Consider the following 22,732-nt stretch of genomic DNA (forward strand, 5'->3'; position numbering starts at 1 on the left):
ATTTGAAAGAGAGTGAGAGTGAGCAAGGACAGCAGTGAGGGGGTGCGGGGAGGCAGAGGGAGAAGGAAGAGCTGACCAGGAAGGCTGATATAGACTGGATATGGAACTGGATCTCAGGAGTCCGGGATCATGACCTGAGCTGAAGGCAGAAGCTTAACCAACTGAGCCACCCAGGTGCCCCGAGGTTTCTTTCCTTTAAGGAAGTACTTTGACAATTAAACCACAAATTTATTTTCATTCTCACTCTCCCTATATATAATATTCACTATTTACATATTTAAGGCAATAGAGACTTGTAGTAATAATTTCATATTATTTTTTGGGGGGGTAGTTATTTGTTTCCTTTTAAAGCAATACAACTCTGAGCTGCAATTTTTGAAACCGTCCAAATGGTTTGAACAGCATGCTAAATCACATTGCATCCTCAAGCATCATACTCTCTGAGTTTAAATTCTAGTGTCGTCATCTGTCAACTTGGGGAAATAGTTAAATCTAGTCAATATTTGGAGTTACTAGTCATGTAAAAGGGATAAGTACCCACGGTCAGAAGGACACAAATTACAGGGGCAATCTATAGGATTGACTCAAAGAATATAGCAATACGGTTTTCTTCTTCTTCCGTAGTTCTGTTGATGACCAATTTCCCCTGAATTTATAGCCTCACCCTCTCTAGGCCTCCAAGGCAGGTCTGAAACTCACGGCCAATTGGCCTCTTCTTTACCAGCTCTCATCATTTCCTACTTGCAGACCTTTCAGGAATGAGAGTGCAACTTTCCCTTTTGAAACTCTCTCTCTTGAATACCTTTCCTCTGAAGAATTTATGCAGCACTTCTTCCTACACTTTGAAAAGTGCATTCCGAATTCTTAATGACTTTCAAACAAAAGAAAACCAGATGCTCCCCCCAAAACTCCAGATGCTGTACAACGCCTGACACCACACATAGCTAATCTTAGATAAACTAAAGATTCATTTTTTTCTCTCCCTTAATTTTTTCCTATAGCACATTGTTCTGCTTATGAATGTTGTACATACAGTCAATTATCCAAGCTAATGGAGGCAAGCTGTGGGAGACATAATTAAGAACAGTAGATAATCTACCCTGCTATTAGTGCAGGTGTCAGCAAAGAGTCTGGCCTGAGACATCATTGTAGGGGGTGTGTGGTGGGGAGGAGGAAGGCTTGTGGTCCCAAGATAGGTATAGAGTGGCAGGAAAAAGACCCCAAGGAGCAGCGATGGGGGAACCAAACCTGGTGAAGGAGCAATGTTAAGACAGATGCTTACTCACTAATAGGAATGTTGTGGATAATCCAGAGTTTACGGTTGTGTTTAAATACCTGCTTAGAATATGATAACAATTAGTCTAAAGTCATATGTTTCAATTATGCCCCCATGGTTATATTTTAAGGTGACAGACCCTACCATCAGCCCCAGAAGTCCCTATTACAAAGGTGCCCTTGTGATTGATAGAGAAATTGGCGTAACCCCACACCAGCACTGGGGCATCATTTAACAAGTACGTTCTACTGATTATGAGTCAATGCCATTAATTCTGTGCACACAAGTCAAAAAGTAGATCCTAAAATTATGACCAGCTGGTTTCGTTTCATTTTATTTTTATTTTATTTTATTTGACAGAGAGATAGATCGTGAGAGAGGGGAACAGAAACAGGGGGGATGGGAGAGGGAGAAGCAGGCTTCCCACCGAGCAGGGAGCCAACTTGGGGCTTGATCCCAGGACCCTGGGATCATGACCTGAGCTGAATGCAGATGATTAACTACTGAGCCACCCAGTCGCCCCATGACCAACTGGTTTCTAATCAGTTTGTTTTCCACCATTGTTTCAATCAGTGGTCTGTTTAAATGTACGAGAACATGTGAGCATCTCTTTACTAATTCAATAACTATTAAATGAAGGCCCACTATATGGTTTCTCTACCTAATGAAGCTTATGTAGTGATGAAATTTTTGTCTGTTCAAGAAGCCAATGGACTTTTTCTGTGTTGTAAAGGCATGGTAAAGATTTCAATACTCCACATACATCATAGAATCAAAATCAACAACCAATGAAAGCTAAAGAAATATTAAAGTCTACAAGGGAAAATAACAAGAGGGGTTCAGAAGTGCATTATTGAGTAGCTTACGAAAAATCTGGTAATCATGGAAATTCCTTGGCAATCTGAGAGATTCTGTCATTTTTACCACTGGTGGCTTTAAAGGAAAAAAAGAGTAGCAGATACAGACCTTTCAATTTATAACCATCTTCCCAATAGCCCTACGCTGTGGTGTCCTTTGGGCAGAAACACTCCAGGGTCTCAACTAGTGTGTTTTTCAATTACTGGTCCTACTCTTCCCTGATAGATAGGAAGTGATAAAACAACAAGTAAGAAATCATTTTTCATAATTCTTCAGAGTCCAATTTCACCTCAAATCTGCTTCTCTTGCCGTCCTTCATGCTATAGAAGCTGAGTTTTTAGTGGATTCTACAGCCTCAGAGTGGAATCACTTCACATATTTTTCAGTAGATTAGCCTCTAGAGTATTTCTTTCTTACTCTCAAAGTCTAGTAAAACAGTATAGCCTAGAAACACCCTCACTGAGGAGGCATAAATATCAAACAAAATATTAAAACAACCTTGATTTCCAATATTTCAAACACATACTTTCTTATATTTCTTATAACAAACAAAAAAAATCCTAATTTTTTTTCCAGCTGGTTGACGAAATCTGCAATATTTTCATGAGGCATTCAGGAAAAGTCCCAGTTAATTTGTATGCCAGGAATTTTGAAAATGATGAAATTTCTTTGCTTAAAAGAAAGCTGAATGTCCAAGGAAATTAAACTGCAAGTTGCCATAAAATTATTTCCTCTCAAAGAAGACAATCAATAATACATTGAAGTATTAAAAATTAATATAAAGAGTCAATTTTAATTGGCTTCAATTTTGAGGTTAATAGGTATTAACTTTCATTTTTATAAAATATGTCCATGTTAATGACTCCAAGATCTATTGTTTGAAAGATTTTCCCGAGGCACATGAAGCTAAAGTTGAAAGCAGTTAAGGGTGCTTGAATTCCTTTACAAGCCTATTATAAGCCAATATTCAATCAAAACGATTATTGCTAGCCATTAAAAAATCTACTAAGTATCAAGGGTAATAACTCTTGCACGTTATTACTGGGAATTCCTACAAAGCAAAAGGCTTTTGTATTGCTGTTTGCAAAGACTGCTTAATTTATTTGACATCCTTGGGAAAAGAAAAAAAAATTTGTTCAGGAAAAAAAAAAGAAAGGAGTAGTTTTGTCCCCATTATCTCTGAACAAGAAGTGTCAGGAAGCTTCAGGCTAGAATTAACATGAGATAGGCTATTACAGTTGTTAGAGCATTTAGCAGCCTTCCCTACTGACTTCAGGGTGATAATATATACAGCCCCCTGTAATCTGTCTCCTCTGCTGCTCTTTCTTTGCCTCTCTCCTCGTCGCCTTCTTTACTAATATATGTGCCTTATTATAAAGCATGGTAAGATGTAAACAACATTTTTTCTTACTAAAGTGACACCATTAGTTGGAGTTTTACCTTCGGCAAAGTCATATAAAGAATCACTGCTTGAATGTTACCATGTTTAAAAAAGCCAAACACAACATGCAAGTATAGAAATATTCCATGACCTCTGCTCTAGAAAGTAAACCATATCTAGTATTCTTTGCACTAGAAAAGTATTCACATGCTGCTAATTTACACAGAGAATGCAAATTTAGTCAAGTTGAAGCTGAAGAGAATAATTGTTTAGAATTAGTATCTAACAATTCATGAAAAAAATGCAGTAGTGTTAAGGAGAGGTGAAGAGAGTATCTGGATGATGCAGAGTATCTGTAATTATTATTGTAAATAATAATGTCTATCTGGAACTTAGTATGGTCCAAAGTACATTTAAACCAAGGCAGACTTTCCTTTTCTTGAAACTTATAAGACAGAATGAATGTACCAGAAGTCATGTTTGAACATTTTTAGTTCCTGTATTTCTCCAAGCATTTCTAATTCTATTTCCCTTAAACGGATATTAATCCCCTTGAAATTAAAAATGCAAAGTAAAACAAAAATGACTTTAAGTATGTAACTCAAAATTTGTTAAAGCTTAGGCATCAAAATATCTAACAGATAACAGGAATGTATGGAAATTACTTTTAATTCAGCTGTTTTCAACCTTAGTATCATCGACATTTAGAGCTGCACAATGCTTTGTTGTGGCAAACCGTTCCCTGGTCAGAAGATACTCAGCAATTAGCGATATAAGTCAATCGAGAAAGACAATCATATAATCTCCCTGATATGAGGAAGTGGAGATGCAACGTGGGGGGTTTGGGGGGTAGGAAAAGAATAAATGAAACAAGATGGGATCGGGAGGGAGACAAACCATAAGAAACCATCACAAAACAAACTGAGGGTGGCCCAGGGGGTAGGGGGGTAGGGAGAGGGTGGGGAGGGTATGTGCTATGGTGAGTGCTGTGAAGTGTGTAAACCTGGCTATTCACAGACCTGTACCCCTGGGGCTAATAATACATTATATATTTATAAAAAAAATAAAAATAATAATAAAAAATAAAGTTCTAAAGCTACAAAAAATAAAAATAAAAAGAAGAAGATACTTAGCGTTATCTTTGGCTTCTACCCGTTAAGTTTTAACAACCCCCCACCCCACCCCACCTGCGCACCATGAGTTGTGACAACGAAAAAATGTCTCCTCAAAGGCAAAATCATCCTCACTGAGAACCACTGCTCCAAATGGAAGACCTACTCTTAATTTGACAACGTTTAATTACAATATTAACATTAGAAAAGGAGCTATCATGAAATCTCAATGGCAAAATTCAATTTGTTTTAAGAAACTAATATACATCTAGGTGCAGGAAGACAGAGCTGGGCTTCATCTGCATTTCCTATACTCATCCCGGGAAAATGAAATAATTATTACAAATACACGAGAAGTTTGTGGTCCAAATACCAAATACTGAAATTTAAAAATACCACTGTCTTAGTCCGCTTGGGCTGTTGTAACAAAACACCATAGACTGGGTGGCGCAAACAACAGAGATTTATTTCTCAAAATTCTGGAGGCTGTAAGTCCGAGAGCAGCAGGCCAGTATGATCAGGTTCTACCGAGAGGTCTTTTCCTGCCTTGTAGATGGCTACCTTCTCAGTGTGTGCTCACATGACTTCTTTGTGTGCTCAAGGTCAAAGAGAAACCAAGCTCCCTGGTGTTTCTTCCCGTTAGGGCACTGATCCCGTAGGAGGGCCCGGCCCTTAAGATCTCATCAGAACCTTACTACCTCCTAAAGGCCCCACTTCCAAATACCATCACACTGGGGACTGGAACTTCAACCCAGGAATTTTAGGAGAACACAAAAATTCAGTCTATAACAACAATTAAATTTCCAGCTTACAAATGACATGGTGGTTGAGGTAAGAAGTGAAAATTACCTGTTTCTCTCTTCCTGGAAAATCAGAGAAATGATTTGACAGTTACTTTTTAGTGTATCATATCCGTATTCATTATGTTCAAATTAGATGAACATTATTAACACTGCCTGACACTTCTGTTGGTATAGTTAAATTTGAATTATTCTGCCTCTTGAACTTGACTCCAGTTTGTTTTATTCATATGTACATAAAATAAAGAGATAAAAAGAAAAAGCACAATTTCATTTACCCCCAAATCACATAGGTTCACAAAAACTACATAAAGCAGTTTTTTTGCTACTAGTTTATAAAACTGATCTATGATGTCAGAAGTCTGGATGTGGTTACTTTCGGACAAGGGAAAGGGATAGTGACCCTGAGGGGTCAGTAAGGGTCCGTCTGAGAAGTCCCTCTGAGTAAGAAACCACAGAGAATGAGTCTGGGGTCATCTCATGTCCAAAGTTGAATACATTTCACTCATCGAGTTGTGCACTTAGGATTTGCATAATTTTCTTCATATAGTTCATACTGCGGCAAAAATGTTTTTAAACATTTGTTTTGAATTACAAAGCATTCAAGTCACGCATTTTTTTGCTTTTGTGGATTCCAAGATAAATAAGACAGCGGCAACCCTAAATGGGTCAAAGTCTAAAGAAAGATGCAGATCTGCAAACAGATTGCACAATGCAATGTGGTAAGTGATAAATGACATATAGGAGCAGAGTTCCTTGGGAACACAGATAAGGAAGTATTTAACTGTGTCTGAAGAAATCAGAAAAGATTTTATGACAAATAGCATTTGGACAGGACCAGGTAGCATGGTAAGAGCCCATTTTGCCACATACTAATTACTATAAAGTAAGTTAGCTTTAAAGAAAATGTGTAAATACAAGTTAGCTGATTGTATCTAGATTTTGGTTTTCAGGTAGTTTCTACATTCTTCATAAAAACAAGCTAATCATGGGTAAAATGCAACTCATTAAGAAATCCCTTGCCTTACTAGCTATTAAGAATTATCTAAGTAGTAAAATAATAAAATAGTAGACATGGATATTTGTTTATGCTCCATCTTTGGGTGCCTTTGTCATTGAAAGCTTTCTTTTTTCCTTCTTAATCATGTTAAAGGCAGAGGGTAAAAAGGCAGTAGAAAAGATGAAATAATAAAATGTCACATAAATGCTGATGGAGTACATTATGCAAATTGATACTATGCAAGTACTTGAGAGCAATCTTAGTGATAAAGAGATGTGAAAACATGAGTAAATGTCCTCAAAAATGATTGCCAATCATCAGTGACTGATTACAAATACAAAACTAAGCCTTGAGGAAGAGTAATGGTTATGTTTTCACAGGTTATGTTAACCTTGAGGGAAATGCTGGTTTCTAGAAATAGGAGTAGTAGCCGCATCAACCAGAACTTGGGGTCAAAAAGGAACTGCTCTGTGTACTGGAAGAGGGTCTGTTTCAGAGAGGTGTGAGAAAAAGGATCGATTTTCAGAAAATCAGGTTAGGCCTCGGAATTTCTATGTTTTTACTGGAATTGTACTCTTGAGAATTACTTTCCTCTGTCAAAGCTACTGTTTGAATAATATGCTGAAAGAATTACTCAACTGGGAGTAAAATGTCAAATTATGTAAAACCCGTATTTACTTTTAAATTGCTTTTTCCAGACATGATTTTAATTTGGGGATCTCTCATTCCTTCTTTAGCAAAATACTTTTAAGATGGAACCCTCGAATGAATGAGTCAACTCTCAGGGGTACTTCTGAAAGCTTAAATTCTGAAAACCTCATGTTCTCACAACCACCGCTTACCTCGTATCTCCAAGTCTCTTTCTTTACTCTTTCTTCTTTCATCCCAATCAGCAATTCTGTAATTAACCCTACCCTGCTTGGCAGTCCTGTACTAATTTTCCCCATAGTGATAGTTTCACCACTGTCCTGCATTCTTCCCCTGTCTCATCTTTTCTAGTATGTTATTAAAGCCAGTCACTGTCCTTGGATCAATAGGAGCATCATCTTCTATTTTCTGTTATTAACAATGGCTCACACACTGGGAAAGGTGAATTATATAACGATATTTATTGGTATTCACACTAGGTAATGGTTTCTACTTTAAATTGCACCATTAGCACACTTACTATTATAATTCAATAGAATTATAATATTCAAAGAATTCAAAGAAATTCTTTTCAATTCTTTGAGACATTCATTTTAAATATTTATTATACTCTTTATTATACTCTGTAAATATTTATTATACCCTTTAAATCTCCAATCATATTCCACAGTCAGAAAAAGTGAATATCAGGAAAAAACTCCATAACTTCTCTACCATATTGTTATCTATATATGGTGTCGCACATTCCTCTTCTGTCTCAGACCAGATTTAATTCTGAGAAAGAGAGTAAGTCTTTGACCCACGAACTGAAGATTTTATTTTCTTTCCTTCTTTGGCCTCTCATTCCACTAATGATTCTCTTTCCTTTTTGCATTACTGAAACACTCTTTTACTTATCTAATTAAAATAGTTTAAGTCTGGGATGCCTGGGTGGCTCACTGGATTAAAGCCTCTGCCTCGGCTCAGGTCATGATCCCAGGGTCCTGGAATCGAGCCCGGCATCAGGCTCTCTGCTTAGTGGGGAGCCTGCTCTCTGCCTGTCTCTCTGCCTCCTTGTGATTTCTGTCTGTCAAATTAAAAAAAAAAAAAAAAAAGTTTAAGTCTGCTGCAATCTTAAAATAACTCTGCCTCTTACCACCCCTCCAAAAGAAAACAAAACAAAACCAAAAAAACCCCCAAACTTGCCTCAGTATTACTACCTCCTCAAGTAGTTATTGATTTGTCTCCTCCCCATTTGTGGTCAAATTTTTTTTTTTTTAAGATTATATTTATTTATTTGACAGACAGAGATCACAAGTAGGCAGAGAGGAAGGCAGAGAGAGAAGGGAAGAAGCAGGCTCCCTGCTGAGCAGAGAGCCCTATGTGGGGCTTGATCCCAGAACCCTGAGATCCCGACCTGAGCCGAAGGCAGAGGCTTTCACCCACTGAGCCAAATGTTTTGAAAGAATATTTTGCACTTACTTTTGTAAATATTCTAAGTTTCCATTTTCTCTTTGTCAATGGTATACAGACTAGTGTAAACCTGGCTTTGGTATTTCAAGAAAGCTATAAGAACAAAATTATATATATATATCTGTCTGTCTTTGGGCAAGTTATATAATTCTTCTAAGACTATGAAATTTTGATACCTATTGCAAAAAGTTGGTATGAGAATTAAATGGCATAATGTTATATGGCATTTGCACAATGCCTGACACTGTATAAGTGTTCCATAGATATTGTCTATCACTATTCTTATTCTCTCATATTTTTATTCCTATTATTTCTGCTATCAATTCTTCAACCCACTCTAATCCACTTCTGCCCATAACCTCATCCCCAAAAAGACTATGGAATTGCCCTTGCTAGACTCAACAATGACCTCTTAATTATCAAATCCAATGATCTATTTTAAAAGCTTTATTCTCTTTGAATATAATATTTGATACTTGTTAGATGCTCTTACCACTTGAAATACTTCCCTTATTTGATTTTTTAAAAAAATATTTATTTATTTGAGAGAGAGAGAGCAGTGGGGGAGGGGCAAAGGGGAGAGAGAGATCCTCAAGCCAGTTCCCCACTGAGTGCAGAGCCTGATGTGGGAATCAAACTCTGAACCCTGAGATTATGACTCTGAAATCACTTGACATGAGCCAAAATCAAGAGTCAGCCACTTAACTGACTGAGCCACCAGGAAGCCCTCCTTATTTAATGTTTATAATCTCTTTCTTAGTGCTTTGCCATTTCTACATGGTGTCCTTTATTGACTCCTTATTCTTAGTGAGCTCAAATGCTGAGTCTCATCAAAGTCCCTTCCTTGATTTCATTTCCTTCATTTTCTTGCAGTTTCCTTAAGATAATTCCCTTCAACAGGACTAATGGGTCTAGTTGCACATCTTCCCTGAGCTCTGAAACTATATTTCCAATTGTGTACTGAAGGGCTTCCCACAGATGTCTCATATACATATCAAAATAACATGTCTACAGTGGAGCTCATTTGTATTCCCCTCAAATAATCCTCTTCCTATCAACTTTATTTTAATTGTCTCCCTCTAGTAGCATCCAATTCTAACTTTGATCCTATTGTATCTCAATTGAAATATCCAATTCATCTTTTATCTAGTGGCTTTGTAATCCAGTTTATTCACCACAAAATTATCTCTAATAATCAAATGTCGGCACCACCATGTAAAATGTACCTAATAGTACTGAATTATGTACTTAAAATTGTTAAAATGATAAAATTTTTGTCATGTATTTTTTTACCACAATAAAAAGAAATTTAAAAATCAAATGCTGGGAAAAATTCCCTAGTGTTTCCCATAACTACAAAGAGGATGTTTCAAAACTTTGTTCCAATTTACCTTTGCAAGTTGCTCTGCTGCTAGTGTTTCTGTGATTCTTATCTTCACTCTATTTGTTGACTATTCCAGGACCCCTACCTACCACAGTTGTGCCCAGGTTTTCGCATCTGAGAGACCACCAAGGAGCCAAGCACCGATGCAATCACATGAGGGTTTATTTGACAAGCTTAAGCTTGGGCCCAAGTGTACCCGATGCAGCAGAGTAGGGACTTCGACCTTGAACCAGATTACAGTCAGTGTTTTTAAAGGCAGAGTAGGGGTGGGCTCGGCGGTGGGTGAGGACAAAGGGGGTGTTCAGAAGGGCTATCAGGGTAAAGAAGACTGTCAGGATATTGAAGGCCTGGTTACTATCAAGCCAAGGCCGTTTTTCCCTTTAATGAGGCACTAGCATGAAGACAACTGGGAGTTTCCTGGTGGCATGTCACATTCTTGCTATCAAGTGTCCTTGTTAGTGAGATTTGGGTCTAGAAGAGATTTAACTTTATTTACTTTTCCTTCTACCTCAGCCTCCTTCAGTTTTGTTTATGGAGGGGAGGGTGACATTAAGGCTTAAGGAACTGAGTTATTTGTCTCTGGAAATTGGGCTAGACTCGAGGTGGGTACAGTCTTGTTTTTCTTGGCTTCCACAAACACAGGGCCTTTGCATATATTGCTCTCTCTGCTCAAAACATGATCTTTTCTTGTCTAATGAACTCTTTTCATGACTTAATCTCCAATCTCTTTTCTGTTACATTTCCTCAAAATCTCCCAGGCAGAGAGGCAGTGACTCATAGGTACTCTGATAATACTATTATTGTGTACATCTTTACTACAGGGCTTATCACCTCATAGTATAATTATTTGTTTCTATATTTCTCCCCAGCTAGACTATGAACACATTAATCACTATGCCTCATTAGCCTTCTTGTCCTTAGTTTTTAGTGGAATTCCTAGAACAAAGTTGCTATTTTTTTTTTCCACAAATCAATGCACAATTCATGCAGAAATCAATGAATGAGAGACCATAGAAAGAAAAGTGGCAAATAACATCACAAAAATCTCTGTGATAGTACTTTATTTAGGATGCCATCAGTCCTTAGAAGTGCTATTATTGTATTTGTGATTGAGAAGGAAATAACTGCCAATTAAACTATAATACTTTCTTAAAACTTACATTTAAAAAAAAATTGTGTAGTTACTGAAAGCATTCTTTTAGGCTTAGTTGGACATCCAAAGTTTTTAAATGTAAATTATATGCAAACTGTACTACTTTGGGCAGGTTATATAACCTTTTTAAGTCTCAATCCCAATTGCTTATGGAATTCTTAAAAGATATTAACTTCTAGAGCCCACTCTTCTGACACTCTTTTTTGGCTTATCAATGAGCATATTTCACACCAATTGTCATCCTCTGTGCTGCTGTGTTGTGGATGCATGGCTATTCCTTTTTTTTCCCCCCAAAGATTTTATTAATTTATTTGAGGGGCTCCTGGGTGGCTCAATCATTGGGTGCCTGTCTTTGGCTGGGGTCATGATCCCAGGGTCCTGGAATTGAGCCCCTCATTGGGCTCCCTGTTCTGTGGAAAGCCTATTTCTCCCTCTTCCACTCCCCTGCCTGTGTTCCCTTTCTTGCTGTCTCTCTCTGTCAAATAAGTAAATAAAAAATCTTAAAAAATGTATTTGAGAGACAGAGAGAACACACTGGCGTAGAAGCAGAGGGAAAGGGAGAGAAAGAATCTCAAGCAGACTCCCTGTTGAGCACAGAGCCTGAAACCGGGCTCCATCTCATGACCCTGAGATTATGACCCAAACTGAAATCGAGTGGGACGCTTAACCAACTGAGCCACCCAGGTGCCCTGATGCATTATTTCTTAAATCTTCACTGTTTTCTTCAAAATTTTCATCTAGACTCTTGACTTCCATTTGCCAGTTTTTGATGTCTGATACTTTATCAATCATACTATGATGTGTCAATAAATAGTTTTCTTTCAAAAACAAGGACCAGTGGCCTTCGTCAGAGGGTGATTAAATGGTCAGTTGATTGAAAATCATGAGGTTGCAGTTGTTTACTCCCACTGGGAGCAATAATGACTCAGTCATTATAGTTTGGGTAAGCTTATTTTTAAATGAGCCAGGTGCATGTCCACTAACAAACTAAAATCAAGAAGCAAAACATTAATACTTGTGAAGAAAGTTCCCTAGGTATCTCTTTCAGAAAACGTTTATCTCGCTTATCAGCTTGCCCATTCACCAACCATCTGTGTGTGTGTGCGCACGTGAACACGTGTGCACCCATGCACGTGTGTGCAAATACAGAGTAGCATTTTTTTAAGAAGATTTTATTTATTTATTTGACAGGCAGAGATCACAAGTATGCAGAGAAGCAGGCAGAGAGAGGGGGAAGCAGGCTCCCTGCTGAGCAGAGAGCCTGATGCAGGGCTTGATCCCAGGACCCTGGGATCATGACCTGAGCTGAAGGCAGAGGCTTTAACACACTGAGCCACTCAGGTGCCCCCAGAGTAGCATTTTTGAGGAGATATTCTGAGATATTCTTCAGAAATTGTTTGAGGTTAAAATTTAACATGGAGGAGACGTTGGCCATTGGCAGTCATGTACAGTGTCATGATGACACATCACCTTTCTCCATCGGTGCTCATGATCGTCATCTAGTGCACTGATACTGAGATTATAAGTTTACAGCACGCCAAAGAGCTCTAGGATTTATCAGTTTATCCTATTTGATTAAACATATATTTATTCCCCCCCCCCCCAAAAAAAATACCCCACATGCATTTACTCAGTTTTCTTCAGCTGAAAGAAGAGAAAGTACATCAGTGGCTGGAAGTGAAAGTGCTACTGTTCAACTAGCTGGAAGTTTCTGACCAATAGAGGTGAAACACATTAATGTTAATCCTGTGTTATAATTCAGCTGGTCACACCAAATTCTCATTGATTTCAAAGTTCACTCATCTCTTTTGAGGTATATGGCAATTTTCCTTTCCTTCAACTGTATTGCTTGGTGTATGATAGCTGCTCTTTTTACAAACAACTCAGTAGTAAATATATGTGCCTTATATTCTTGGATCTCATTAAAGCTTTTGGTTGTTCTTTACAAGAAATTTATAGAATTGTGTTCATTCCCACCGCCCCCCCCCCATGAATATTTGCTTCATTAATATCTAATTCATGCCTCACTGCTCTGGGTACATGCCTTTCTGAGTATAAAATAACTTATTGTTTCAATACTGAATCACAAAGTAAGTAATCTTTTTGATGACATTTTTAGCAATGCACATAACTCAATTTAAGTGACAGTATGAACAGCCATGATCGAGTTCCCATATGTGCTGGAAATAGCAGTTACATCAGGACAGTCAGCAATGATTTTAAGTTGCCATCAGCTGTTAAAATGTTAGGGAAAAAATTGTTCCTTATAAACAACAAAATATTGTTAATTTCAAAGGAATTCAGCACAGTGACTCTTCCAAAACTTCTGTTCGTTTTCCACTCACAATTCTACCCATTTACTTCTTTCTCAATAGATGACTTCACTTTCTACATTACTTAGAGAACTCTCAAAATTTTGAAGTGTATTTTATACTTGCTGACTTCACTTTTTCTCACAATCACTTGCTCTTTACGCCAAAGGATTCTGAACTTCCACACTGCACTAATGAAATCACAATTCACCAATGATAATCACAAAATGGCCTTTTTCTCTGACCCAGACTTTTCATTCACTATGCATGATATTCACAATTTTGACTACCCACATTTGACATTCTCTTTCCTTCTGACTTTCCTATCACTTGAAGCAGAGCTCTTCAACATATTTATTTGTATTACTTATCTCAATTTTCTTTTAAGAAACTCAAATTTCACAGAAGGAAAAACTAAGAGAGGCTGGTAAAAGAAAGTGTAATGTTGAGGGCAAAATCCTCCCAGAAAGTCATAAAAAGAAAGGAATTTAAAACAAGCAACTTCCGTCTCTGCCTGTCTTAATCCTTATTTTCTTCTACCAAGGGTAAAGGAGTCAAGACAAAAAGGTGTTTATTGGGTTGTAAATAGTAGGAAATAGTTCTCTCAAGCAGGAAGACAAGGAAGTGTGAGTTACTATCTTTCTCCCCTATACCAAAAGATTGCGAACATTCAGTAACATGCTTTTACTTTTTTTAGGGTTTTTTTTTTTTTAAAGATTTTATTTATTTATCAGAGAGATCACAGTAGGAGAGAGGAAGGGAAGAGATCACAGAGAGAGAGGAAGGGAAGCAGGCCCCCTGCTGAGCGGAGAGCCTGATGCGGGACTCGATCCCAGGACCCTGAGATCATGACCTGAGCCAAAGGCAGCGGCTTAACCCACTGAGCCACCCAGGCACCCTTTTTTTAGGTTTTTATTTAAATTTTAGTTAGTTAACATACCACGTGATATTAGTTTCAGGTGTAGAATTCAGTGATTCAAAATTAACATACAATACCTGGTACTCAGCACAAGGGCCCTCTTTACTCTCCATCACCTATTTCACCCATCCCCCTGCTGATGTCCCCTCTGGTAGCCATCAGTTTGCTTGCGTAACCTGCTTTTAAAAGTCACTACCTGGGGTGATTCTTGATTCACAACAATTTTTCCTATATTTGAAAATAGATCATGAATAACCAAAAGTGGGAACTTAGTGACTGTATGTATACTCTGAATATCTGGGGTTAGATGCTTGACCAAATTGGGCATAGTGATTTGGTATCCTCGAAATTCAAACTTCAGAAGGCAGAGACACAAAGGCTCCTGGGCATTTTATTTCTCTGTGTTAATAAATGTCAACAGCTGGAGCAAAAAGTGTTCTTTCAACTCTTAATAGATGATGTAGTCCCTGCTCTTCTGATAAAGTATATTGTCCAATCCTTCAATTAGAAGTGCAATTTAACATTAAATACTGCATAATCTTACAGTGAGAATCTCCCTGATCCCTCCACAGAGAGATACAAAAACTTGGTAGGTTCAGGATATGATTTCTCCTTTGTTGTCCCTTAAAGACTCTGCAATGAAATTTTATTCACAAAATGTACCTGATCTGGAATTTGGAATTTCATTTCATTTGGAATTTCATGCCAAAGTCCAAATGAGGTACATTTTGTGAATAAAGTTCTATGAAAATTTTGGTAGGTAAACATCACAGAAAAAAAAAAATTTTTTTTAAATGAACTTAAAAATGATTCTCAGAATTTTATTATAAAGTTCAATGCATTTGTTTTTTATCTCTCAACCACTTGTTTTCCTTATTATCAGGGCGCTGAGAATGGTTATATGTTCAGAGTTACTTTTTATTGTCTATCCTTTACAACACACCTGTGAGTTAGCAAAATATGATTATTCATACTGTACAGATGGTGGGACTAAGATATAATGCCATCTAAAAACTGAATAGCAGAGTAGGAACCAAAATTTATGATTCCCCAAACCTTTAGTTAGAGCAGTATTTCCAGTGATAGCCCTGCCCTCTCTTTAGTGTTTGTGAACAAAAGGCTGCATATAATTGCAACCTCTAACGAAATGCCAACTACTTTTTCAGGATGGATTTGGCTCTTTCACTTTAATGGAGATATATAGTGTACTGAAATATAGACAATGGTTATTAGAAGAATTCATGTATCTCTAATCTGGTATAGATGTTACGGTTTTCCAAACTTGGTCACAAACATAACATCAATTCATCTTTTTATCATCTTAGTTTTTTTTTTTTTTAATTTGTTATTTGTTTCCTTTAAAGACTGTGTCAAAACATAAGTTTTTAAAATTCCTACCTCATGTGATGTCTTGTTTAGGGTATGTTTATTAAAACAAGCATAATCTCTGGTGGGAAAAAAATATTTTATTGAAAATAGCATGGAGCTAAGCATTTAACATTAGGTGCCAGGTTTAGGAAATGCCAGCTTAGTTACCCAGAGAAAATCATATTTGGTGACAAGTATAAATATTCAGATTAAATTTATTTTACAATAGGAAAGAAAGGACACAGGGAGAAAAGTAATTTGGACTGACATACATATTGTTCTCACTTACAAAAAACTACCTGCCAATATTAATAAAAAGATTATCTCCTCTCTAAAAATTAAGTACAGGAAGAAGAGATACTGACTTAACCTAGTACATGATTTTCCCAGGGGCCAGTTCTGGAGTAACTAGATTAATGAAACAGGATAATATCACAATTGATTTTTCATAATACCAAGATAAAAATAAATCTTTGCCGCATGCTCATCTGTATAATATCGAAATTAAGATCTCTTCCAGGGTTTTCAAAGTTTAGTTTACCATCCATGTCATTCAGACTTTTTTTCCATCAGTTAGTGAAGCGCAGGGGCTAACCTCATTCATACAATTCCCATCTGTCATCGCCACAGTAGCGATGAAGCCCAAAATGAAATTCCATTCTTCATTTAATTCCTGTAGCTTGATATTAGTCAGGTAATCAAGCACAACTCCTGGGGTCTTGTGTTTTCAGATGAGGAAACTAAGGTCAAGTGACTTGTCCTGGGTCACACAGCAAGACATCATAAGAACAGGGAAAAGATCCAGTAGCCTTGGTCTTTTTCAGACGTTACCAAGACCACTGAACCATACCACCTTCTCAGGTAATTGCCTTCTTTGATATCAAGTGGGTCACATTGTATTATCTCTTTTTTTTCCTCTCTCTTTCAACAGAACATTGTGGGTTTCTTTCTTTCTTTCTTTCTTCCTTCCTTCCTTCCTTCCTTCCTTCCTTCCTTCCTTCCTTCTTTCTTTCTTTCTTTCTTTCTTTCTTTCTTTCTTTCTTTCTTTCTTTCTTTTCTTTCATCTTCTTCTTTTAAACGGGTATTTAGAAATGCTGTTCTCCGCTTAGTGTTTCTGGTAATTATCTTCAAGGAAACCAGAATACAAATTTAAAATACTCATTAACATGCTGATTAGAAATTTCTCTCAAAGACTCAAAAGGCTGGAAGAGACCCCCAGAGATCATCTGATCCAGCCCCTGACTTCAGGCATGTTTCACCTAAACAGTCTCCAGCAGATGGAAAACTATATTTATGACCCCCAAGGAAGAGTCTCCAACCTCCTTTGGTAACACAACCTAATGCTTAGGTCTGCTTTACTGTGTAATGGATTATGGGCAAATGTAGAAAGATAAAATGACCTCTCTTATTATGTCAGATATTACTAAGTGATTAAGATGAACCATAACTTATATTTGCATTATATAATGTAACTGACCAACATTTCTATTTTGGAAATGTCTAGTTTGTCATCACACATTCTCTTGACATAAAACCTGTTGTAATTTATTTTTCAGTGTGAAAACATATCCTAAAGTATGTTGAATCTTTGTAATTTGGGGTTAAAATGTCTGCCCTTAGTATTTTTGTGCTTTTAGTTTCTGCAATGCAGATGTAGAATATACACCTTGCAGAAATGCTAGTTCTTTCTTTGAATCCTTACTCCATCACCCCAAATAAGATAAGCTTGGGCCAGGTTTGAGAAAACTGTGAGAAGAACGGTCTCTCATGGCTTAGAAATTAAATGGTGATCTGGGTACATGTGTACATCCTGACTCGTTTGTGGAATTGCTTTCATCACTTTCTCATTTTCTTAGCAGATTATGGATAAAAATCTTCAAAAAAATCTTCAAAAAAATCCCATCTCCAAAATCCCAATCCCATCTCTGCATCATTCCTTTTAGGGACGGATCTCTCCTCTGCCCATTTATGCTTCTGACTTAGAATAATTTTGTCTTCATTAAAATTAGATTTTCTTTATCAAAATATTAATGAGTACTCTCCTGAATCTCCACATTGAATGGCAGAAATTACTTGTTGAAAGAAAACAATTCCTAGGTCAAATGTACCTAAGAGAATTAGAAGTGTATCCAAAGGTCTGTCCCCTCATATCTATACAACCAGCTTCAATGAACTGCATGAATTATATCCTCAGCACTGAAGGTGGTGGGAACATCCTGTCATTTCTTCATAAGTTAAGATGTTTAAATGTATTGACAAGGACTGCAGATTTCTCAGACTGCCTCCCAGATCCTATCTCTTCTTGTGTATTCTCTGCTTTCTTATTAAAACAGATCTGTGAGACAGGACAAGCATTGGTTTGAGAATTGTGTCATCTGAGTTTCTAGCTGTAAATCTTCCACTGGCCAACAGGTTCAGCAATTTTTTGCTGTGGATCCCTGATATTGCAAAATAAAGAGCTTATAATAGATAACCCATAAGATCCATTTTATCTCTAAAATTTTAGCATAAGTGAATGAACACATGAAGAAATTAATGACTGAATAAAGTTATTGAGCATTTTGATCTAGTTTGTCTTTCAATAAAATTGAGCCATTTAAGTATGCATTTTTGAAATATATTTCACTGTAACCTAAAATTTTGATTGAATATCGTTCATTCAATAGAACAGATATTTATTGGACCTTTATGTGCTAGATATATGCGAAGGATTAAAAAAAGCAGTCCATTATTTAAACTTTAAATATGTTGGTGGTTAATACCATGAATGCAGCTCGAGTCCAAAATTAAATATCAATTAAATAAAAGTTTGATTAAATACTAATGTAATATATCCCTAGGGCAGAGAATTTAGAACAAAGTATTAAACCAAGTCTGTTTCAATGAAAAATTTCATGTCAGTTCTGTCCAAATATCTTTTACTCCCTTTTCTAGAAATCTGTTAGGGCTGATATGAGAAGGAATCAAAAATACTCCTGCCAAATGAAGGCCAGATAGATGACCATTTTGCACACATCTAACCATGGCACAGTAATAGCAAAGAATAGCATATTCATATCAGTAAGGTCAACAGTGCTCTTTAAAGTCCTATGGGAGGTGTTAGGTACCATTGAAAAACAGTCTATAACTAGAATAATCCAAAGAATGTTATGCAGAACCAATGATTCATACTGTTTTTGAAAATTAGTCTCACCTGTGGCAGGTAGAATGCTATCCCTTCATGGTATCCACATCCGAATGCCTGGAACCTGTGAAAATGTTATGTTAAATGGCAAAGAAAAATTGAAATTGCACACGGAGTTATGGTTGCTAATCAGCTGACTTTAAAATAAGGAGGCGATCTTGGAATATTTGGGAGACCCAATGCAATTACAAGCGACCTTAAATGAGAGACCTTAAATGAGTGACCTTAAAGGAGAGTCAGAGTCAGAGTCAGAGACAGATTTAAAAATGCGACACTCCTGGATTTGAAGATGGAGGAAGGGGCAAGGAGACAAAGAATTCAGTCAGCCTCTAAAAATTGGGAAGGCAGGAAGCAGATTTGCCGCTTGAGGTTCCAGAAGGAACATAGGCCTGATGAAACTTTGATTTCAGTTCAGTTAGATGATTTTAGACTCCTTGCTTCCATAACTATAAAATAATACATTTAAGCTGTTTTAAGCCACTAAGTTTGTGCTAATTTGTAAGAGCAAAAATAGCAAACTCATACAGCATTCTTCTGGTAGTAAAACAAAAGGTAGACATTCCATAGAGAGATCAGGAAAAATCAGCTTCTAAAAAGGCTCACTTACAAACTTGAGCCTATGCTAACTAATCTCCAAATTGTACTTGAGACTCTCTACATCTCCAGAGACAACAACTATTGTCAAAAAAACTGGTATAATCGATAAAAGTCTGTTCTGATGTGACAGATCAACTTGGTATTGTTAACTACAAATTTAACCCTCTTACTACAAGTAACTTTGCTTGTAGGGTTGGTTGTCATCATCCAAAATAGGTTATTCTTAATTAGGTAGAGACCCTATCTTAACACTTTATATCTCTTTATACTGTACGTAGAGTAGGCCATCACTAAAAATGACTGTTGATTGTGTTATCTAAAGAATCTTATCAAAGTTAGTCTCAGAAGAGAGAAATCCCAAAACTAGGTGTAAAAACATTAAGAAGAGCCCAACAAACAATATCCAGGTCTTCGTTTATGAATGATTATCTTAAAATTTTATAATGTGTAATATTAAATTCTTAATTTTAATTTTATATTTTGAAATGGTGGCTTTGTAGCCTAAACTATAATTCTCACAATTACAGTAGAAGTGGAGAAGGCAAAGAAAGCAGTCCTCCTATTGAACCAAGTCATCTCTAGGAGTCTGAACATTATATACAATTAAGTATTATTTATCATTACTACATTATCTATCAGTAAGTTCAGACTTCTGCACTTTGGACATTCTTATATTTCTTTGTGTCAAAAATGTCTAAAATTATTTTCAAAATTGTTTTAATGTTTCATCTCCTCTTAGGCATCTTTGAACTGGATCACCTCCTTGAACGTTAAGAGAAACAAATGTAAAAGGAGATATACATTTAACCTAGGTTTTAAATGAAGATACATTTCTTAATTTAATACATTAATTATATAGTCCAGCTATCTGAAATATTTCCAAATATTTTTGGAAATTTACAGTTATAAATTTACAGTTACAAATTCAATTAATTACATACTTTTGTTTGTAGTCCCAAGTTTTTATAGCCACATATTTTTCCTTGTCACCTAATTCTATTTTTTAAAGATTTTTAAATTATTAATCAGTAAGAGAGAGAGTGTGCAGGCAGAAGCAGTGGCAGCGGTAGGCAGAGGGAGAAGCAGGCTTCCCACTGAGCAGAGAATCCAACATAGGACTGATCTAGGACCCTGGGGTCATGACCTGAGCCAAAGGCAAACACTTAACTGACTGAGCCATGCAGGTGTCCCCCTTGTCATCTAATTCTTAATGTCCCTTATTAATATTTTTATTAGATTTCTAAATTCTTTAAAACAAAATTCCTATCTACTTCATTTTTACATCCCTCTGAGTTACCAACAAGCATCACCTATTTTATATAGCAACCATTCTATAAGTGTTAACAAGACTGAACAAAACCATGAAGAGAAGACTGCTTAAAATGTCGCTTGAAATGGGCCTTATTAAAAGGCCACCTTATTTGTACAGAAAACACAATGCCTTTGTTTTAGCAAATTATTTTACTAATTTACCACGACCTCACATCCAGAGCCTCTCTAAATTTCTATTCATTTGAAATAGAAAGTGAGATAGCTATTAAGGTTTATTTTATTGAAGATTCAAATCCATTACCCCTATATTGAAGTTCATTTCTATTTTGTGTGGTAGTAGTTCTGCACTCTAGAGTCCTTATTGGATTGAAGAGCAAATATATACATATGTTCTGTTGTGCCAGGGGGCACAAATTCTGTCTTGATTTACTCATGTGCAACTACTATTAACACCGTGAGGAATTCAGGGCAAAGTTTATTTTATTTTTCAAAAAGGATCATGTTGTTACATATTCCAAATAACACATGAACTCTCTTAGACTATAAAACCAATGATGTGCAGCCACACGCATTTAGGTTACTCATTTAGCTTTTTCATCGACTAAATGTCTGACTAGTCTGACTTGTTCTTTATGGCATATATTTTTAAAAGCAAGATTTGACAAAGAGAGAAATGAGGTGAATTTCTGGAACTAGAAAGCATGGATTCAGAAATTACAGGAAAAAAATTCCACATTTTAACATTAAAACATAGTGAACACGCTGAAACATGAGACAATGGTGCACACATTACTTGGCTTTAAATGCACAAAAATTATCCATCTGTGTGAGCTAATCTCGTTTGAGTGTTTTCTTTAGTCAAGTAAAGTAAGTGCTGCCTAGCTGCTCTGAATTTGGAGAGGTTGCGGGGGTTGGGGGAGGGAATCCACGAAGAGATATTGAACACTGAGAAGAGAGGGGAGCCAGGTGGGGAGGTGACAGGGCATCCTTCAGGTAGCTGACCCTTCTCTGAAATCAAACCTTGTATGCCTCTGTTGAGTGATCATTGGAAGTAGCAACCTTACTTAGTCCACATTCTTGGCTGTCCTGCCCCCTGAGCACATACAACCTGTCTAGTTACAGTCGCAATGGAATTGACAAACAGACCCTATGTGGGGCTATGAAGTATAAACATACTAAAAGAGTTTGTCCTCACATATTCTGACTCAATTTCATACTGGCTATAGGACTTTGAAAAGCCATTTCATTTCTCTGTTGTCTTTTTTTTTTTTTTTTTACTTTTTGTAAGAAATGAGAGATTTTAAAATTTTGCCAGTGACTCTTTCTGTCCTATGCAATGTTTCTAAACTTTTTAATGCTATGTAAGTTGACATGTTAGTCGTAATTTTGTTTATAAAGTCATACTTTGTAACAGCATTATTCAAATATATTTTTTTAAATATTTTATTTATTTATTTGACAGAAAGATCACAAGTAGGCAGAGTGGCAGGCAGAGAGAGGGGGAAGCAGGCTCCCCACCGAGAAGAGAGCCTGATGTGGGGCTCAATCCCAGGACCCCGAGATCATGACCTGAGCCGAAGGCAGAGGCTTAACCCACTGAGCCACCCAGGCACCCTGATACTAGCATTATTAAATGTAAACCAAAATATAAGATAGCAAATAGAATAGCGAAATATCTTACAGTATGTCCAAATAACAGGAAATACAAAAGGGGATATCCACACAAAACCCTTACCTAGAGCTAGACAAAATTATTTATTGTTTTGAACCAGGCTCTCTAGATCTATATTGTTTATAGAGATGGATAACGTTGGATGCCCTTCATATATAGGAAGGCTTGAAATTGAGTATGTCAAGTCAATACAAATATACTAGATATATATGTATATCTCTATCTATATATCTCTCTATATTTCTATTATATATATATTTTTAATGGGGAAATGACATATATGTAATATGTAACATATATGTAATATATAACATATATTATATATTTGTCATTTTCCCATTAAA

At 36.6% G+C, this 22,732-nt stretch overlaps 1 protein-coding gene across 4 annotated transcripts in view; it reads right to left on the reverse strand.

The window, feature by feature from the left end:
• The window catches only part of LOC309871102 (uncharacterized protein), a 54,108-nt gene that overhangs the window by 24,942 nt on the left and 6,434 nt on the right, over positions 1-22,732 (reverse strand). For 2 of the 4 annotated variants that reach the window (XR_014315033.1, XR_014315034.1), the window contains exons 3-4: positions 18,857-18,911; positions 16,693-16,788 (exon numbers count right to left, since the gene is read on the reverse strand). The exons of 1 other annotated variant lie outside the window; for it this stretch is intronic. The gene's annotated coding sequence lies outside the window, so the exon portion shown is untranslated. Of the gene's footprint in view, positions 1-16,692; positions 16,789-18,856; positions 18,912-22,732 lie in introns of those variants that run through there. One more of the 4 variants, XM_082743787.1, reaches the window with a different exon arrangement.

Source organism: Mustela nivalis (assembly GCF_964662115.1).
Source record: "Mustela nivalis genome assembly, chromosome: 1".
NCBI classification, from domain to species: Eukaryota; Metazoa; Chordata; class Mammalia; order Carnivora; family Mustelidae; genus Mustela; species Mustela nivalis.